General features: G+C 41.4%; 1 protein-coding gene across 2 annotated transcripts in view; it reads right to left on the bottom strand.

Annotated features, from left to right (window-relative positions):
* TBL1X (transducin beta like 1 X-linked) overlaps positions 1 to 22,093 on the bottom strand; it is a 250,456-nt gene that overhangs the window by 96,750 nt on the left and 131,613 nt on the right. The window contains exon 3 of one of the 2 annotated variants that reach the window (XM_074966443.1): positions 9,847 to 9,954. The exons of the other annotated variant lie outside the window; for it this stretch is intronic. The gene's annotated coding sequence lies outside the window, so the exon portion shown is untranslated. The remainder of the gene's footprint in view (positions 1 to 9,846; positions 9,955 to 22,093) is intronic. 2 annotated transcript variants of the gene reach the window in all.

The raw sequence follows: 22,093 nt of genomic DNA, 5'->3' as shown, positions 1-22,093 counted from the left end.
AAAGAAAAGGAGTACTTGTGGCACCTTAGAGACTAATAAATTTATTTGAGCATAAGCTTTCGTGAGCTACAGCTCACTTCATCAGATGCATCCGATGAAGTGAGCTGTAGCTCACGAAAGCTCATGCTCAAATAAATTTGTTAGTCTCTAAGGTGCCACAAGTCCTCCTTTTCTTTTTAAAAGATACCTAGTTCGTGTTAATACCATCTTCTTAAACAGGCCTAAGTTAATGCAAAGGAGATATCTTTTTATTTCTGCTCACAAAGTCCACATGGGGGAGTTACAGTGTATCACTTTGTGGTCCTAACTGCAGGGTTGTGTAGTCAGGTCTTAAGACATCCATAGAACATTGTATTGGGTCCACGCTAGCAGACCCTGATTCAGGATCAGCGCCTAGTAGAGAACTAAAAGGAGCTTTCTTGATTTTTTTTTATCTGAAATAAACTTATCAGGATTAAAACACATATTATTTCAGCCATCTTCTGGGAGCCTAGCATCTCCTTGCAGAAACCTCCAAGAGGTCATTTATTTTTTAAACAGAACTGGATTAGAAGTTCAGCATGTGTCTGTGCGGGGGGTTTGGGGAAGCTGGCTTTAAGACCAGCAATTTGGGGGTATATTTATTTAGCTGAATTATAGTAACTGCAGTTTTATATCCTAACGCAGGGATTCTCAAACTTCATTGCACCACCACCTCATTCTAACAACCAAAATTACTACACGACCCCAGGAAGTGGGACCAAAGCCCGAGCCCCATCACCCTGGGCAGTGGGGCAAAGCCAAAGCCCAAACCCCACTGCACTGGCTGGCACCAAAGCGTGAGGGCTTCAGCCTCGGGCAGTGGGGCTCAGACTGGCTTCAGCTCTGAGCCCCAGCAAGTCTAACACCAGCCCTGGAGACCCATTTTGGGGTCCCGACCCACAGTTTGGGAACCGCTGTCCTAATGTAAATATCAGGATGACGATCAATATAAAACAAAAACCCAGTGAACAAAACTTTGAAAAGCAATCATTCAGTTCTTGTTCTGAGCAATTAAACAGGATCAAATTAGGGCTAACTAGGAACCCTGGCACACCCAACATGGTACTCTCCATTCCCTTACTCGCACACCCTTCCTTTGGGCAGCAGCAGGTTTCAGAGTTGAGATACATGGTAGAATTCACACCTCTTGGAGCTACTGATGCACACAGTCTGCAGACTCAGGCAGGCATTAGTTACACGAGGTTCCTGTTTTCAAGATTTTCTGCGTATCCACAGAAATGTCTACACTGAGCACTAAGCCCAGGTTCTGATTTGGGTTTGAGCCCAAGCTCCCCTCCCAGCCACACAAAAATCAGTCTGACTTGGGTCAGCAAGCACTCAGAACCCAGGTCCTAGATCCTGCCATGGGGATGGGTAAGAACCTGAGTCCTGCTGTGACTCAGGTCCAAGCCCTATCATTTTGAAGTAGGGAGGTATCTGGAGTCAGAAAGTCTGTGTAGTGCAGAATGGAGGTGTTAGCATGCCTGTGAGACCTAGATCCAGCCATTGTAAACCCAGGTTTACAATGCAGCATGGATGCTCAAGCACAGGCTTGGAAACACCAAATCCATAAACTTGGGTCCCACAGATTCAGGTTGAGTGTGAAGTGTAGACATACCCAGTAGGGCTAACAAGCAATTTTTTTTTTTAAATGAAAGCCAAGATTTTGTTATTATTCTGTGACTCCAGTATTGGGACCCTAGGCACAGGCCTACTGTACCCTATGCCTTAATTTCTTAACTGCAGAGCCTGATTATCATTTTATTAACTTTACCGTAGAGGTATTTGTTTTGCCCACACTGCTCTCTTCTCATCAAATTTCACAACTCGTAAGTGATTGGTATGTTGAACTCTGAATCCTGATGAACCCTACAAATCAAATGGAGCGTAGAGAACAGTATTGAGAAGTCACAATGTTCAAAAATCATGAGCCATGCCCCAAACAATCATGAGCTTCATTTAAACATCATGAACTTTTAAAAAGAGTACATTTTGCGTTCTTTATATTTTCAAGTTTTTCTCAGCAACCCACTTTTAATTTTTTAATTTTTAATTAAAGCTGGAGAGATTGTCTGGTAATAACCTGATTCCAGTAGTTGGGGCTTTAAGAAAAACACCATATATCTCATGATAAAAATTCTGTAAGTTATTAACAATGGAACAGTAGGGTTTCTTTTTTTTTTTTCCTTCCATCTCTTCAGTGCAATTCACAGGAATAAAAAAATGTTTCTGTAATGGAGACGTTCAAATTCTAACCAACTACATTTTTGCTAGAGGTAGTTGGGTGCTAAAAGAAAATGTTGATCCATTAATACTTCATGAATAACTAACATTCGCTAAGTTATGATTCATGGATTGCATGAGAAGTATTAATGATTATATGTATATGTATCAGTATATATTCCTGAAATATTTGAAAATGATGAAAGTTTAAACAGTGTTTATTTTTAATGTTTTAATGTTTATTTTTCCAAAAGTTCCTACCAGCAGTTAATTATTTTCCACTCAGCAAACAGAAACAATTTAATGTGACTTATGTGAGTAACCATACATCATGAATAATGAATACTGAGTAGTCAAAGTGCATAGTTCATGAACTGTCCCATAGGCTTTAAATTATTTGTTGAAACTTGCTGACAAATACATTTTCAGAAATCAAAATCAGTTTATGAATGGTTTATTAAATAAAAAGGGACTATATTGATAATGAATATAATTACAAATGAGTAGTTTGACCATTTCTATTTCATCATGTTTATATAGACATGAATGACCACAGTGCTAAATCAAGTTGTCTTTGTGATTTTGGAAGCTTCCCCAGCTGCCAATGCGATAGCACTACTAATGTTCCAAATAAATAAAACAAACAAACCAACAACAAACCCCAGTTACCCTTTGTTTAGAAAAATCAAGATTCCTGAGTAACAGCAGCGCCCTAACATGTCACATAACTTACAAAACTCAAGCACTTAAAAATAAGACAATAGTTAATTGCATGGTAAATCTTACACTGCCTATATCACATAAATCACATTTTTACCAAGTACAAAGACATGTACATTGCATTAGAACAAACAACCTTAACTCTGACTCACAATGAAATGTTTTCTTCATTAATCTCAAAACAAAGAGAAAAGCCATCTTAAAACCTACCAAAATATTTATATAACTATGATTCGATTCACAGACACACAGACACACACACACGTATGTGAGAATCGAATTAGAGAGAGAGAGAGAGAGGTGACCTTAACATAAGTCCATGCATGAACATAATTTTACCATAAATTAATGTTACATATTTTGCTATTAAACTTCATATGCAACATTCTAGCAGTATTCAAGAAACATCATTTCTAAGCAATTAACAACAACAAAAATATAATATCAACTGACATAAGCACAAAATCTTTATTACTTACTATCTCTAAAAAGAACCTAGATATCAAAATTAAGGTATCAAGATAATACATTAAAATTAAACAACAATCTAGACAGGTGGCAATTTGTGAGTACTCTTTGACGTGCTAAGACTTGAGCACATCATCTTATTTTTGTTACACCACCTCCCACAAGCCCCATTCCGGCCTACTTGTTTGGCTCATCCATCTGTTATGTCTACACTTTTAGACTTCAAGCCCTTTGGAGCAGATACTCTCATTTCCTATATATTTATACAGCACTTAGCACAATGTGGTCTCAACCTGGGGGGGCCTCTTGACACTACTGCCATATCTATGATAAATATTGGCCAAGATTTTCAAAAATGACAAGTGATTTGGGGGTCTTTAATTTTCAGAGCCCAACCTGAGACACTACAAAGGGATTTGATGCTCAGCACTTGAAAATCAGGTCCCTTTTAAGATGTCTCAAGTTGGACACCCAAAATCACTAATCGCTTTTTAAAATCTTCGCTAATGTGTCTGCTTGTTACATCAGCAGTGTAAAATTTATTCTCTTTCCATAACAGGTCAGATACCTACATATCTGGAACTAGAACTCTTACCCTACAGCCCCATCAGGGCCAGGATCATGAAATCCAGACTGAGAACCAGCCTCTGATACGGTTAGACATTTGTGGTGCAAGGAACCTTCTTTTAATGGATAGCTGGGTCAAATCTAGTAACAGGGCTCTCTTGGCCATAAGAGAACTATGAGGCTGACATTTGTCATAAATTCCAAGATTCCAAGACCAGAGGGGACCACCACTGTGATCATCTAGTCCAAGCTCCTGTATAACACAAGCCATAGCACTTCCCCCAAATCATTCCTAGAGCATAGTTTTTAGAAAAAACAAATTTTCAGTGGTCAGTGATGGAGAATCCACCACAAGCCTTGGTAAATTTTTCCAAGGATTAATTGCTCTCACTGTTCATAGTTGCTCGTCTGAATTTGTCTAGCTTTAACTTCTAGGCATCGCATTATATTATACCTTTCTCTGTTAGATTGAAGAGCCCATTATTAAATATTTGTTCCTCATGTAATCAAGCCACCTCTTTAATTTTGTCTTTTTTGGTCCAAATCTTTATCACCATGTTATGCACAGGATGATTTAGGGAGACAATCAGCACTGGCCCTTAAATAATATAATTAAGAAGATGTGCACCTGACTGACTGAACATTACGTGGGAAGATGAAGAGATCTTCAATGGATCGTCTATCCTCACTAGTGTATGGGCAGAGACAATCCAGTAGCAGAGAGAGGAGCTCATATTGTGAGCAGGCTGAACCCCATGACACGGGCTCAGTAACTCTCAGAGAGATTTTTCTCTGTCCCTTGAAACGGTCTTCTTGACTCAGACAGAAGCCTGTGGCTTTTTATTTCCCTCTTACTGGTTCAGGTAAGCCACTGGTATGGAATTTTCTGACCAAACGTGCACTGGTTCACTTGTTAAAACCCACTGGAATGCAAAAAGGGCTTTTTACAGATTTTGGCTCGAGAAAATTATGTGAAGTTTTACTAGAACTGTTTTTTCTTGAGCCATTCTATCATTAAATTGTACAGACTCATCTGCCTTTAAGGTAGGTCAATATAGATTGGGCAGACAGATTCCCTTTAACAGATTAAAAGAGTCCTGGGGCTACCGCAAAATGGAAAAGTTCAGAGGAAGATATATCAATGCAAGTTATGCTCTTGGGTAGTTCCAGTTAGTAAAAGTACAGCTTCAGATTCCAAGAAGAGAAAAGTCCAAGGGATGTTGTCATTTCCTTCCAGTCCCATGAGCGAGAAAAGGCCGAAAATGCTGGAGGTAAAATGCTGGCTGTTTCACTGGTGTGAAGATGAAGATTTTGGTTTTATGGAAAATTGGGCCACATTCCACTAGAAGTGGGGACTGTATGAACAGGACAGCCTGCATCCCACAGGTGAGGGAGTGGAGGGTGCTAATCTTCTGGGTTGTAGACTAGCTGGAGCAGCCAGGAGGGCATTTAACTAACAACAACAGGAAAGCTTTCTAAGGAGGCAAATTCAGTACAACTCAAACACAGCTTACAGTGAACAAATTGAACTGACAGGGCAAAGAATGTTATGAGAACCAACTGAAAATTTTCATATATACTAATGCTAGCCAATGCTGGGCAAAAAGCAAGAGGAACTCAAATTTCTCTTTGATGAGAAGAAATTGGATATAATTGACATTACTGAAACCTGGTGGAATGATTCACATGATTGGCATGTTAAGGTCACAGTGTAGTAGGTTACACCTCCCTGGGGGCCCTGGGTGACAGGGTGGGTACCACTCTTGCCTCAGAGTTTGGAAAACAGTCCTCTTGTGCCACACTCAGAGCATTTGCTCCCTTGTGGGGGAGATAGGAGGGGCAGGAATTAGTCCAGAAGAAAAAGTCAGGATGCTCCCAGAGCCCATAAGAGGCAGAATCGAGGTACTTCAGAAAGCCAAAGAGAAAAGAAAAGAATCGGTCCCATTCTTTCCTCAGAGAACTTGGGCCCCCAAGGCTCTTAGGAGGTTTCCCCAGTGAGCAATCCCTTCTTCCAGAGGCTCAGGGAGCTCTAAGCTACAAACCAGTCCTTCAGTGTCACTCTCAAACTGAGTAGGGAGTCTCCCTTTTAAAGCCCCGCCCCTCTACAGGCTTGACAGACCTTGCAGGTCTGCCAGGTGGGCTGATTGTGCCTTTAACCCCATCTTGACTAAGGTGGGGATACACCCCACCGCACATCAGTTATAATTTATTTAGGAAGGATGGAGGGGATAAGAGAGGTAGAGGTAGCATTTTCCATTGAAAACATCATTACTTGTTTAGATTTATCGATAACTCAGAACCACAGGATCTTGAACGCATATGGATCAATGTCCTAACAAAGCTCCCAGAAAGGACATGGGTGGGGGGGTCTGTTACAGACCAGCAACTCAAACCAGAGAACAGAATCAGTTACTCCATAAGCACCTGTCTGTAATATGTGAAAAGAATAATTGTGCAGTGAGGGACTTCAGTTGGGGAAACATATGTTGGAGGTTTCATGCAACCAGTTAAAAAAACCAAAACATTATTGTTTTTTAAACATTATAGATGACAATTTTCTAATACAAAAAGTATTGCGCTCAACCTGAGGTAACCCTATTTTGGACCTCATTATAATGGATAAAGACTAATTTATTCACTTGCCTAGAAGCTTGTGGTTGCCTAGGGACCAGTGATCATGACCTGATCACATTCAATCTGGGCACACACTGGATAATAAATACACTTGGTACTTCAAAAGGGCTAATTTCCCAAAGATGAGAGAATTTATGAGTTAAATTCACTGGGAAGAAAAATCTAGACCGAAAAATGTGGATGCAAATTGGGTTCTTTAAAAAGAATTTATAAGACAGCCAATAAGCAATGATTCAAAAAATCAAGAAAGAGAACAACTTTGGCTAAAAGCCCAATCTGGTTCAGTGGAGTGAAGGCAGCAATTAGAAAAATAACATATAACAACCAGAAAAAGGGGGAAATAGATATAACTCATATAAATTATAAGTTATGAAGTACAGAAAAGTAATATGGGAAACTAAGGACATCAGGAAAAAAATACATGACTGGCAGGGCTAAGGACAATAAGGAATTAAGGCAGTGGTTCCCAAACTTGTTCTGCCGCTTGTGCAGGGAAAGCCCCTGGCGGGTTGGGCCGGTTTGTTTACTTGGATACGTGCCTCGGCCCGCGCCGCTTCCAGCAGCTCCCATTGGCCTGGAGCAGCAAACCGCGGCCACTGGGAGCCGCGATCGGCCGAACCGGCTAACGCGGCAGGTAAACAAACCGGCTCGGCCCGCCAGGGGCTTTCCCTGCACAAGTGGCAGAACAAGTTTGGGAACCACTGAATTAAGTATATTATATACAAAATAATATTTTTGTATATTTTAAGTATATTATATACAAAAATTTAAGTATATTATATACAAAAAATCATAACAAAGATCAATAGACCCATTGCTAAATACACATGGTAAAACTGTTAATGATGCCAGAGGCAGATTAAGGTTTCCTGGGGCCCTGGGCCAGAGCACTCCTTGTTCCGCCCCTTCTGCCTGTGGCCCTGCCCAACAACTGCACCCCTTTCTGCCCCTTCCCCAGGGTCCACCCCTGTTTCACGGAGGGTCTGGGCTTGGGGACCACTGAGGAGGGGGTTCTTCCTCCATCCCACAGCTTCTGCCAGGGTTGGGCTGAGGCTGCTGGGGGGGAAGGGGTTTCTCTGTCCTGCAGCTTCTGCCAGAGATGGGGTCAGGCCGTGGCCGGGGGCTTCCCCCGTCCTGTGGCTTCTTCCAGAAATGGGTTCAGGGGTCACTGGGGGGGGGGGATTTCTCCTCCCCGCACGCCTGGCAATGCTGCTGGGGAGCGGGGTCACGGCGCAGGGGTTTACCCCGCCTGGCACTTCTGCCACAGAGCAAGGTTGGGGCATGGGGACTTTCCACCCTGGGTGGCAGATTATTTTTCCAGGGGGCCCCCTGTTGGCCAGAGACCCTGGGCCTGGGCTCCATGGGCTCAGTGGCTAATCCGCCACTGATGATGCAGAAAACACATCAATAAATATTTTTGTTCTAAATTTGGAAGGAAGCAGAATGATGTACTTGTATCAAATGAGGATGATCAAACTTTGCTGTCCATTAGTAACTAAGGAGGACATTAGACAACATCTAATAGGGATAAACGTATTTATATCTGCAGGCTTGGATAATTTGTATCCAAGAGTTCTAAAAGGGTTGGCTGAACAGACCTCCAACCCACTGATGTTAATTTTTTAGTAAAGCTTGGAATATCAGGATGACTGCAAAAGACTGGAACACTTCTAATGTTGTGCTAATAGTCAAAAAGGGAATGCCCCAGCTAACTATAGGCTGGTGAGCCTGACAACAATCCCAGGCAAAATAGTGGAAAAAGCCGATATCAGATTCAACTGATAAAAGAATTAAAGGATAGGAATATAATTAAGGCCTGTCAACATTGTTCTATGGAAAATATGTCTTGTCAAAGAAATCTGATTTAATTATTTGATCAGATTACAAGTTTGGTTGATACAGATAACTGTGTGATTATAATATACCTAGACTTTTGTAAAGCATTTGGCTTAGTACGGTGTGACATCCTGATTAGAAATTCCTCAGAAATTTAATTTTTCAATGCAACAAATTCCAGCAAATATTTTTATTTTGAATTGAAAATCGGCATTTTGTCTTTTGTCCCTCCCCATCCCTTTCTCCTTTTTTCCCCAAAGGAAAAAAGGGAGATAAAAAGGCGAAGGAAAAAAAAGTCTCTGGACAATGGTGAAAGGAGAAAGAACAATCTGCGAAGAAAGGCATATGGAAGGAAACTTTAGAAAGTTTATAAACTAGCCATAATCACAATGTTCCCCAGAAGCTAGAGATGAGGCAGGAACACCATTTGTTGAAAAGGAGCCAGCTGGCCCCTAATATGGAGTTGCCAGAGAGCTAGTCAGAATTCCCTGAATGTATAAACTGCTACACCTGCATATGATAGCCAATCCTTCGTTTCTGTAACAATGGTGAGCCAACATATTTTGGATGAGGAGTAGGTCTGTATGTAAAAGTCTTGATCTTCCCCTGTATTAAAGTTACATAGGTCTTTTTCCCAAACAGATCTGTAAGGCCTTGATCTACATGTTCCCTCCATAGGAGTCCACCAATATAGAGAAGGAATCAAAACTTAACCAAGAATTCTGCACCAGATCATTGACAATGTGCCCTGCAGGCTCTTGTTGGCATAACCCGCAACCCTGCAGACAGATGCATGACGTCTTGGAAAGTATCATGCAAACATTTTGATACCATACCCAGCAAAATGGAAATTCTCCAGGACCCATTAAGACAGATCTCATGAAGAGAGAAAAATAATTTTGTAAGGACTCTAGCCTAATGTAAATGGACAGACAGTTCTAAATAAATGTAAGAAAATTAATACACTCTCTTTAACAGCAGATGTCTGAGAGTTGATTCCTTCTATTGTAGAGAATTTTCTGGAGCAGCTAGCTAACACAGAATCCACTTTATCAGTGATAGCTTGCTTCTTTGCTCTTTTTCCTGGCAATATTGATAATTTGGAGACGTGTATAAAAAGGAATTTCAGGAAAATGACCAACAATATTTATAGACCTTTTATCAAATGAGACTGAGGGAGTTGGAACTGTCTTAGCCTTAAATGATGGTGCAAGTGGAGACTTAACAACCAAACTCTTTCTACAAAAATGCAGGTGTGCCCATGCTGTGCTCCAGATGTGACCAGGACTTAGGCCAGCAGAGAAAAATCTGAAAGTGGGGAGAATGGGAGAATAGCATTCTCAAGGTAAGTCCATGTTTGGAATTACTTTGGTTTACCTGGTCGCGAGACCTTTGAGCTGCTGAATGCTGTTCCTCGCAGGCTGCTGTCGAGAGTCTGGGGGTTTGCGTTACCATTGAGATCACCACATCCGACAGTAGATAAGTCTGGAATGAGACGCAGAGAGACCCAGTCAGACCGGGTTACATGGCCTCAAAAGAGGAGCACTTATCAGTTTTCCTCTTGGCCTTCTCCAGTTTATCAATCATTTTTAATATCCTTTGAGATGGGAGGCTTATCTGAACCATGGGGGAATAAAGCTGTGACAGAAAAAGCTATAGAAGCGAGACACACAAAGACTCATGCTGCTCAACTGATGCACGTGTGGTTGTGAGGCATGTTGTAGCAACTCAGGACGCTAACAGGAGCCTCAAGACAACCTGGATCAGAGCTCAAAATTCTGCCATTTCAATGGGCACTTGCACTGTTCAAGTCTGACAACAGAGTTGCAGCTGAATAAAATGCAGACAATTCACTTTGCCCTACTGCAAGCAGAGCTTCCCCCTATGCAGGGAATTTCCAGATGGTTTAAGTTCACTTTGTGCCAAGTAAGTGGAACAAAATGAGCTTGGTAGACCAAAGCACCCATCCCTTGGTCTTCTGAGAAGGTCAGGGTGGAAATCTTTATGGAATCAAACATGAAAGGTGTGCCAGAATTTTTATATCCACAAGAGCCTTTTTCCTGCACTCTTCAAATACCAGACGTTTCTGTGCCTTCCTTTGTGTCTTTCCAGTGGAGCCTTATTTCATAGCCCCCTTCTGGAACAGCCTCCATGTGCCTAACTTACTTCTTGATGTTACCCCAAGCTACATTTCAAGCCTCATTTCTTCTGCCCACCTTATGTCTTGTGTTCTTTCTAATAAAACAATAAAATGTATCAGGATGAAATGATTTATTTAATTTCTTAATGAGTTATATTCTTTTCCAAAGACTTTCGATAGCTCCTAGAATCACACATTAAATGTGTTTTTAATGAAACATTTAATTCCTCAATCAATTTATAAAATAAAGGTATTTACAACATCATTAGAGGTTAGCTTTCATGAATCCAGTCCTGATTTTCGACCTGTCTTGAACAACATACTCATTCTCATTAGTACAAGGTGACTGTAAAACATAATAAATTCCAAATTCTATACCCACATGCATACTGTTTTACTACACCCATTTTGCACAAGTGTAAATGATTCCACAAGGGACAAGGCCATAGGGAAATCAGGCCTTCCATGTTGTTCCAATTAACTTTGATGTGAACAACAGATGAACTATTCTTGAATGGACAAAAGCAGGGCTACGATTGTCACAGAAATTTTGAATACATTTAACTGCAGAGGTGTGGGGAAAAAACGAGTCATGGAAAGAGGGCAGTAGGACAGGGTGTTGGAGAGTCAGCCCACACTGCACTCACTCCCTCAGTAGTGCCTCCTGTCCTTTGGGGCTGGACCCAGCTCCCTACTCCGGGTGCTGCAACCTAACGCACAAGATAGCAACACCACTGAGGTTAGGATGGAGGATAGAGGGAGGGACAGACGGGCCAAACTTGCATGCACCAGCTCACAACATCACTCAGTTTGGAAACATTTCACTCAGTTTGGGGTATTTCATGGACTTCCTTCAAATTCACAGTTTCTGTGACCACTGTGACAAAACTATAGCACTAACTAAAAGTCAAAGCCTTTTGAGTTTGTCTAATGAATGTGTGCTCCCAGATATTTATAGAATAATGAGAGATTTAAGCTATTTCATGCCATCTAGCCATCTTGACAGCTTGAGGTTAAGTTGTTTTGCTTTCATTTCTTCTCTTGTGAACATTATGATCCCCTTCTACAAAACATCTCCAAAAACTGTGACTTTGTAAATATGGAAGGCGGTACCCTAAATATGTTTGGAAGACTATACTGTTATAATCCCTGTTTCCATACTTAACTGAAAAACTCATAGAATATTAAATATTAAATTTTTAGCCCATATTCAATATCCTGATACTTGTGCATGCAACAAAAGACAAGTTATAATGGTGCTGGTCTAGACAACAATTAACTGATCCATGTTCTATCCCTCTGTAGGAATCATTGATTTTAACACATCCCGTAAAGCAGATAAAGGCTCCTACTATAGCTCTGATTTATTTAAATATTGGGTGACTGCATATTTAATGCTTTCCATTCTTATTATACTCATAAATTTGTCAGACTAAGGTTTCTTACAAACGTTGGTGCACTGTATCATTGCCTGCTTTTACCAATAGCTTTCTCAAAAATACTATTAGCAAAGCAACCGACTCATTTAAAGGCCATTCATCCTTTCACTTTTGCTATATGGAAACAGGTATTCATTATGATTTATATTATTATTACTATTGTTGCTTATGAAAGGCATTAGACTTGATTCAGGTGGCTCCCCTAGCCCCTGTAGTGCCTTGCAGACTTCAGTGGGGGTCTGTCTACAATGGGGGTCTGCTAACAGGTTAACACTGTTGGCAACACATACTGATAAATGAGCAACCAAGCTTTTGCTGGAAGAGAGGGGTTATTGCTGGAACACTTCAGCCATATTACCGGCTACATTTGGGACCCAAATGTTGCCAGTTCTATAAAAAGTCGGGAGGCTATTTATTTTTTGACGTTGATGTGAAAGCAGGTAGAATAATCATAATTCAAGGATATTAGCAGAAGGCCAGAGACCTTCATCTCTCTTTAGCTCTATAAATATTTCATGCATCCAAGTTATATTAACCCTTTTTCCTGCATCTAATTTATGGATACATGAAAAAAAAATCAAAGTGCTAATCACAAGATAATGTTTTGGTTTTGTATTTTGATCATTGCAGTTACGAGAACTGTTATTGTCAAGTATTAACAGTAAATTGAAATTGGATATTTAGTAATGTGTTATAGAAATCTTTTATGGAGAAGACCCAGTGGACTCCTGGAAGCAAAGCAAGAGACTGATCCTGCAGCATTGCTGTTAGTGGTAACATTTTCATGGACGTCATTACTGCAGGATCAGGCACCAAATCAAGGGATCAGAATTCAGGAGGTTAGTAGCACTGGAGTGGCAAAACACACAGCCCAGGAGGCGAGAGCATCCTGTGTTCTTGGTGCTAAGGACTCCAGCAGATTTATTTTAGCTGACAGACTGGAGGAAACTACGTACTGATAACTACTCAAGAATAGAATGATAATCTCCTCACTGGCAGAGCAAAGGAACAAAAATAGGTGGTAGTGAGGGGGGTGACGGTGTTAGTGGGGGAAAGCAGAATTTTACTATACACAGTTTACTTTCTGAAAAGCATATTTTCTCTATCAAATTTGCTGTGTGGACTAGAACCTGGGACAGATGACTTCCCACAGTGCCACCGGGAGGCCATGCAGAGCTACAGCCAGCGAGCACTGCAGAGAATAGGCCCCTCTACCGGCCAAGCACCCTATTTAACTCTGGGGGTTGCCCCAGGAAGTTGTCTGGCCAACCACACAGACTTTGGCCTGCTGTGACTCCAGACTTTATCTTGTCTCCTGATCTTCAGTTTCAAATCCCAAGCCTGACACTGACTCTTGCCTTCTGACTCCAGTCTGGTACTCTCTCTGATCTCAGACTCTGGCCTGACTCTGACCCTGATTCCAGCGTGGTACTACCTCTGACCTCTAGTCTCTGACTTTGGATTGCCTCTGATTCTTGCTTACTGAACCTGGCTCTTGCAATTCCTCTGACTCCTGCTCAGTGACTACTGTCCCTGATGTGTAGTCCCCAGCCCAGCAGCGACCACTAAGCCAGACCACCAACACCCTGGTCCCTTACATGCTGTGGCAAAAAGGGTGAATGTGATGCTTGGCTGTAAAAACAGGGAAGCAATAAACAGGGAGATGATTTTACCTCTCTATACAGAATTCATGAGACCGATACTAGAATATTGCAGCCAGTTCTTCTGATTACATTTTAAAAAGGATGTTGAAAAATTGGAGAGGATGCAGAAAACAAAAGTTGTTCAAGGGCTGGAGAGAATGCCTTGCAGTGTGAAATTTAAAGAGCTCAATCTCTTTAGCTTACCAAAAAGAAGACTTACAGGTGACATGATTACAATTATAAGTACCTTCATGGGGAGATAATACTGGGTATAAAATCTCTTGGAGAAAGGCACAATAAGAACCATTGCGTGGAAGCTGAAGCCAGACATATTCAAATTAGAAATTAGGCACAAATTTGTAACAGCAAGCATGATTAATCACTTGAACAAGCTACTAAGGGAAGTGGTAGATTCTTCATCTCTTGGTGTCTTCAAATCAAGATGGGATGCCTTTCTGGAAGACATGCTTTAGTCAAATACTAGTTATTGGGCTCAATTAGGTGAAATTTAATGGCCTAGGATATAGAGGAGGTCAGACTAGATGAGCTAATGATCCCTTCTGGCCTTAAACATTATGAATCTATGAACTGCCTATGGACAGAGACTACAATCTAGTCTTGTGGTTAGGACACTGGATTGAGTAACAAGGTACGGGTTCAATTGCTGGCTCTGCCACAGACTTGTTGTGTGACCTTGGACAAGTCATTTAATCTCCATTCTCTTCTATATAGGTCCTTATACTGCACTCATCACCTTAGTATCTGGGCACCTTCCTGTAGCACATTAAATAACATGACTAACAGCTGTCATGTGTTTGTTCTCTCATTCTCTCCAAAGGGGGAGTGTGTGCATGCAGTGGAGTGGTTTGTTTTTGAATATTTTTTATAATATACACACACCTATGGTGCTATATGTTTAGGTTCCAGAGGCACTTTCTTTCTCTAACACGCTCTGTGACTTGGCTGTGAAATGACAGTTAATACTTCCTCTCTCTCACTCTTTGTCACTCTTCTCTAAATAGATGGTAAACTCTTTGAGGCAGGGACCATTTACTAGGGTCTTGGTCTGGTGCCTAGCACAATAGGGCCCTAGTTTCATCTGGCATCCAGCCATCTAGTAATACAGGTCAGAGGTTCACAAACATTTTATAAAGGCAACACACCAACTGCCTTTTGTCTTTTTTGGGGACCCACCATAATCCTTGCTCCCTGCACCCCACCCTCAACCCCCCTCAGACCTCCAGCCCCCTGCTCCCCAATCTCCCTTCCTCTTCTCAGCCCAAGCCCCCTGCTCCACTCCCCCCAGCCCTCTTGCTCTAACTCCTGCAGCCCTGTCCCACTCCTGCAGCCCCAGCCAGCTCCTCTCTCCTTGAGGCAGGGCTACAAGCGCTGCCAGGCTGTGACTGTCCACTCGCCAGCTATAGCCGCTTCTTTATGACCAGCAGAAGAGAGAAATGGGGGGGGGGGGAAGGGAAGAGAGGGATAGGTAGTGCCTCCAGGGCACACACAACCCATCTCAACCCTTCTTGCAACCCACTGTTTAGGGAACACTGATACAGGTAATAAAACAATCATACTTTCTATTTGCATACTAACTTACTGTGATATATATATAAAAAAACCCTCTGATTTCTGAGACCCAAAGTATCCTGGCATGTCCTTTTACAACAAAATAAAAAAAGAAATACTTCAAATGTCAGCTTTAACTGCCATATATTGCCACATAACAATAGCCTGGAAGTTTTAATTTTTTTTCTGCTTAAAAACAGACGTGAGAGAGACGGCTTTAACTCTCTTTTCTGTCATTATTATATCTTCTGCGGCTAGAATGCCAAAGAACTTGACTGTATGTAAACAACAACACAGGAGAGCGGTTCTCATATGCCTCCGATACTCTATAATCATATGTCTGATGCTTGTGGTTTGGAATTAGACTTTGCACCATTCCTAAAAATATGAAAATCAGCCATCTGAATATGCTTGAGCATGTCTGTCAACCACCATTACTCTCAATCTTTAATTCACGTTTATAAGACAACACTGTTGTGTCATGCAAAACAACAGGAGAAAAAAGCCAAGAGATTTCAGGTCCCACTGAAATGTATGACAAAATTCCCACTGAGTCCAGTGACTTCAAGATTTCATCCAAGGACTCTAACCTTTTGTTGGCGAGAAGGACATAGATATTCAATGGCTATACACTCTATATGTAAAACTTTGTGTGAAGACTGATTTTATTTCTCTGTTCTTTTCCCCGGGGCCTTCACAGGCATAAAAGACAACCCACTTTGGGGAGGGATTTTTGGGGAGGGACCGGTATCTCCGGCTTAGATCTAGCATAGCACAGGCAATACTGCACATAGTTCTCTACAGCTCAAAAATCATAGTCTATCTGACCACATGTAAATATATTTACTTCTACCATTCTATCTACATCCAGATCAGATACTTACGTCCTGGACATGACTGAGCAGAAATCTCTATTTGGGCCAAACTCTGACCTAGGCCTTTAATCTAGAAGTCAATGAAGTTAAATCCACTTACCCCAAGTCTGAATTTGGTCCTGTCCATATTTATTCAGAAGTGCAAGGTGAGTACATCTATCTACTGCACCTTTGCTCCTTATCTAGTCTCCCTTTAAATCCTGCATACATTCATTTCGGATCCACAGGCCAGGTTTACAAAGGTATTTAGGAGTCTAAAGTTGCAGACAGGTGCCTAATGAGATTTACAAAAGCACCTAAGCAGGTTAGGTGCCTACTCTCATTGAAAAGCCAGTAAGAGGTAGATGTCTAACCTGCTTAGGTCCTTTTGTAAATCCCATTGGGCACCTGTCTGCATCTTTAGATGCCTATATACCTTTGTAAATCTTGCCTCATGTTTCAGAACAGCGTTTAAACACAATTGTGGCACCGTTCCAACCAAACCATTTTCTTACCTGACTTGACCAGCCACCATAGACAGGGCAAACCAGATGCCAATTTTAGTGGCCTAGTGTTTAAATACATTTCCCTAGCACTGTTCCTTAAACCATTATATTAGTGTGTGTGGGGGGTGTCTAATTTATATTTTCCCCTTCCAGCAATGGATTTTATTTTATTTTTTATATATAAGTTAGGCAGGCCACTTTCAGTAGTACACAAAACCAGAGAAGCCTCACAGGAGGAATTTAACTTTCAGCCTCTAGAAAAGATGTGCCGTCTACCTAATACATGAAATGAATGTTTTGTATCCTTTCAAAGTGATAAACAGCTTTAATATTTTCAAACAGTCCCTGAGGGGTAACCTTTAGTATTTGTATGGAAACCAGAATATATGGCAAACTGCAGGATGCCATCGTTAAATATGTCACAATCCGGCAAACTAAAACCCAAGATATCATGTCTGAAAGATGCTTTAAAAATATATGAAGTGATTCCTAAAAAGTATATAAATCAAGAAGACTAAATGTGCTGCCACCTGCAAAGCTGCTGAGAGTGATTTGGGTTTTTAATTTCTTTTTTGGATTAATATTTTACATAAAACCACACCAGCACCACTAAAATGCAGCCACTTCTGGGACACAGGCAACAACCAACTTGTTGCCAAAACCTCCACCCATACTGTGCTGGGCACGACTACTCTTACAAAAAGGGGCAATGTTTATACTCAGGCTAGTCAAGAGCTGGGTTTTTAACATCTCAATAAAAATCTCCCCCTAGTAAACTGCATGGTGTTCATAAGAATATAAGAATGGCCATACTGGGTCAGACCAAAGGTCCATCTAGCCCAGTATCCTGTCTTCTGACAGTGGCCAATGCCAGGAGCCCCAGAGGGAATGAACAAAACAGGTAATCATCAAGTGATCAATTTCACTTTATTTTTCACTTTATTATTCACAGTTCAATTTATTTACCTGAAGAAGATGAACAGCTAGCTGAATCGTTCCTTAATTGTTTGATGTACTAGTCATCTGTGTGTCTAGGTTCTTATACTGCCCCATCACCATAGCACCTGAGTCTCTAACTGCTAATCTATACGGAGACTTAGCGTTCAGAAAGCTGGGGTGTGAATGTATAGCACAATAACTTGCTGGACAAAAAAGGTCATACGGACCCTGTTACCGCTCACTAAAAGTTCTGTAGTGTGCACTGAAAGAGCAGGTCAAACTGCACTACAGAACTTTTAGTGTGTGGTAGCAGAGTCCATATCACCAGTTAGTGTGCAGCACGCTAATATGCTATACATCCAGACCCTGGCTTGCTAAATCTCCACGTAGACAAGCCCTGAGTCATACATTTACTGAATTTGGAAGGGTGTTGTGACTCGGTTTAGCATTGAGGAGACATCTTCAAAGTCACATCCGGTGAAGAGGGCAACATAAAATAGATATGAGTCAGCTAGATTAAAACAAATTATGAAATCAACTTTGAGACAAATAATTACAGTATGATTGAATAAAAGCTTTCCCTCATAAACAGGTTAACAGGAAAAACACCCTTAAAATGTTAGTCTTATTCTTGAGGACCAGAAGTGATGAACTGGTAACAAGGTCCAATCACAAAGAAATAATTCAGTCTCTCTTTTCATGTATAGTTGAGAGAATTATTATTCATGTTTCAATTATATGATAGATGTAGCAGAATTCAGTTCTGCATTATTCAGCTAAGGTGTCAAAAGAGCCTTGCTGAGCTAGAGGCAGATATATCTAATACTGAGAAAGCTTATAGCTGTAATTCCATTGCCAATGGGAAGCCTTTCTCCCTTTCACCGGAACAGCCTCTCTCAAATGCAGGAAACACCTGTGCAATTAAGAGAATCAATATCACAGCAATGACATATCTTGAACCAGTTTGGATACCCTGTTGTGACCCCCTCTTACACAAGAGCCCTATAGGAGCCAAACTAGGTGTTCACCATCGGAAATCTTAATTGCAGAGTCTTTCCTAAATACTTATTCTGCTCAACGCTTTACCCATATGGAGACTCAGTAGGTCCAGCCTTCTCTTCCCTGTGCTATACCTTGATGTAGTAAATACTGTATTTGTTGCAGCACATCATAGTTTTGGAGGAAAGATAATAAACGTGTCTGAGGAGGCTTTGGCTGTCTGGGGGTAACTGAGAGAAACAGTAACATCATGATTTGTTCAGCCTGACAAGAAAATATTACAAAAAAGATTTTTGGCAGCCAAGAGTTGATGTGTGATGTTGCCTACCAAAAATGAAAACAAAACAAAACCAGTAAAACCCAGAGTGAATTTGGTCTCCACTGGAGGAAGAGAGTATGTGAAAGGAAATGGAAGATGGAAATAAGGCTAATTTCAAAATATGAGAAAGAAAGTCCATGAGGATTTTGAACTGCAGTTGCCTCTTGTTGATACAATTAATTTAGGATTGTGTCAACAGAAGGAGATATATATATATAAGTGACAAGGTTCCTGCTCTACCTTGGTGGATCTTGCGCTTATTGGCAGATTTGCTCGCCTTGGAGCTTCACGGCAGCCCTCAGCTTGGCCGTTTTTCTGAATTCACAGTCCAGGTCGACTCCTCCTGTGTCTGACCAGGAGTTGGGAGGATTTGGGGGGAACCCAGGCCCGCCCTTAACTCCGGGTTCCAGCCCAGGGCCCTGTGGAATGCAGCTGTCTAGAGTGCCTCCTGGAACAGCTGTGCGACAGCTACAACTCCCTGGGCTACTTCCCCATGGCCTCCTCCCAACACCTTCTTTATCCTCACCATAGGACCTTCCTCCTGGTGTCTGATAATGCTTGTACACCTCAGTCCACCAACAGTCCACGTTCTCACTCTCAGCTCCTAGTGCCTCTTGCTCCCAGCTCCTCACACGCACACCACAAACTGAAGTGAGCTCCTTTTTAAAACCCTGGTGCCCTGATTAGCCTGCCTTAATTGATTCTAGCAGCTTCTTGATTGGCTGCAGGTGTTCTAATCAGCCTGTCTTAATTGTCTCCAGAAGGTTCCTGATTGTTCTGGAACCTTCCCTGTTACCTTACCCAGGGAAAAGGGACCTACTTAGCCTGGGGCTAATATATCTGCCTTCTATTACTCTCCTATAGCCATCTGGCCTGACCCTGTCATAATATATAAAGATAGATAGCTATAGATATATAGGATACACATGATATATAATATATATTAATATAGGATATACATGGACAATGAGTAAGGCACTTTAGACAATGATTATATTCACATAACTCATTCGCAGCCTCAGGGTTAGTAAAATAAATGTTAATTTCTATGCTTAAAAAATCCAGCTCCCAAAACAGTTCTGTTTCCTGGTATTCACTCATGAGTAGAATCGCCAGATTTCTAATTGCTGGTAACTGTACCCCTGAGGCCCTGCCCCTGCTCCCCACAAGGCCCCACCCCTTGCTCCTCTACCCCCACCACCATCGCTCACTGGATCATCTCAAGGAGCTTGCCTGTAGGTAGGAAGCAGCACCGGCTTAGCAGGGTTTGTTATGGGTTAATCACCTGGCACCTCTCACCACCCTGCAGTAACTGTACTTTTGGTTTGAGTACCATTTAGGGATGCCAGATCCCCTTTCTGACAGAACTTTCCAGTCAAAAACCAAGGACCTGGCAACCCTAAATGGCACCTGGACAAAGAAGTCAAAACCTGGACAAGTGGCAACCCTATTCATGAGATTTATTTCTTAACTTATAAAATGACCTGTTAAGAGTTACAGGCACATATACAAAAGTTAATAAAATAAAAAGAAAGAAAACAAAATGGTCATTAAAAATCTGGGGGGGGGGGGGGGAGAGAGGGACACTCCCCTTTCAGAAATATCAAACCGCATTCTCCACTGAACCCCAACTCAAGTAAAAACATGAGGAACAAGATGAACCATGCACCATTCATTAAAAAGACTGGAAGACTTGGTCCCAGTTTACACACACAAATTGCATACATTTTATTAAATCCATTTCTAAATTGATGTAAAGGGCTGCAACCTCCTTTTGTGAACACTCTTAAATTTGGTCAAGTGTGTCTTATCAGCCATCTGTTAAAACAATTTAAGAGAGTGTACACACAAGTAGAAGAAAAGGAGTACTTGTGGCACCTTAGAGACTAACAAATTTATTTGAGCATAAGCTTTCGTGAGCTACAGCTCACTTCGTCGAATGCACCCGATGAAGTGAGCTGTAGCTCACGAAAGCTTATGCTCAAATAAATTTGTTAGTCTCTAAGGTGCCACAAGTACTCCTTTTTCTTTTGCGAATACAGACTAACACGGTTGCTACTCCGAAACCTACACACAAGTAGGTTGCACTGATTTAACGAAATCTATGTGGAAAATGGGTTAATTAAATCCACGCAATTTCTGTGCATAGATAAGCTCTGGGACTGCCACCCAGCAAGTGAAGTGAATTTGACACCTCAGAATGCTCCACGACTGAGAACAGTCTGCTTTTGATCTCCAGAAGTTTGGATGCGGGGAGGGACTTTTAGCACCCTCACCTCAGCTGCAACCAACCAGTGGGCGATACACGGTGAGAGAGTTTGCTTCCAGATGCAATTCACATTATTGACACTGATCTATAAAGCTCCATACAGTTTCTGTCTTGACTGGGAAACAAAGAGGAAGCCAGAATAGTCATCTGATAACTGATGTAATGTGCTCCCTGTAGCTAGCACTGCCAAGCAGGCAGGCAGCTGCATTCTGCACAAGCTGTGATTTCCAAGAGGTCTTAAAGGGTAACATGTAGCATTCCGACAGGATTTGAATCCAGAAATTGCAAGGGCATGGATAACGGTTGCAAGATCAGGCTTTGACAGAAACAGCTGCAATAAACTTACCAGACACAGATAAGTAAGACACTTTAGGCAGTTGCTGCCACTTGGGATTCTGGGTATGGACAGTCCCTTTATAACTTTAGCATGGCTGGAGCTTAACTTGTTCTGTTTTGCTGCACGTCATTATAAACAGATTTGTTTGGCCAATACCTAGTGAAGTTAAATAACATTTTCCCTCATATGTAGTTATTGTATAAAACATTACAGACTAGCAGCTGCTGAATCAGGAAATGGATCAGAAGCAAATAAAATGTCTTTTCAGATATTGATTCCTGCTCTCTATTTCATGTCAGCTTCCTAAAATCCATCCAACACAAGCACAAAAGGGTAATGAGTTTCTGAACACACACTCGAATGGTACACACAGCTTCAAAGCTTTCAGCAACTGCCTGGATGCTGCTTCCTAGCAGTACTAAACAACTTAAATATAATTAGCTGGAAGCCCTGTGGGCTACATTTCCCCACTGGAATTTATCAGGCTGACAGATGACTGAATCATTGGTACTGTGGGTCCTATTCTATTAATATTTCCCAAGTCAAAATGTCAGCTTGCTACTGCATATTTTTTAAAGAAAATTTGCATTATTTGGGGTGAGGAGAAAAA

Source organism: Natator depressus, chromosome 1 (assembly GCF_965152275.1).
Source record: "Natator depressus isolate rNatDep1 chromosome 1, rNatDep2.hap1, whole genome shotgun sequence".
NCBI classification, from domain to species: Eukaryota; Metazoa; Chordata; order Testudines; family Cheloniidae; genus Natator; species Natator depressus.
The sequence above is the reverse complement of the archived record's forward strand: the minus strand, read 5'-3'. Positions and strand labels throughout refer to the sequence as shown.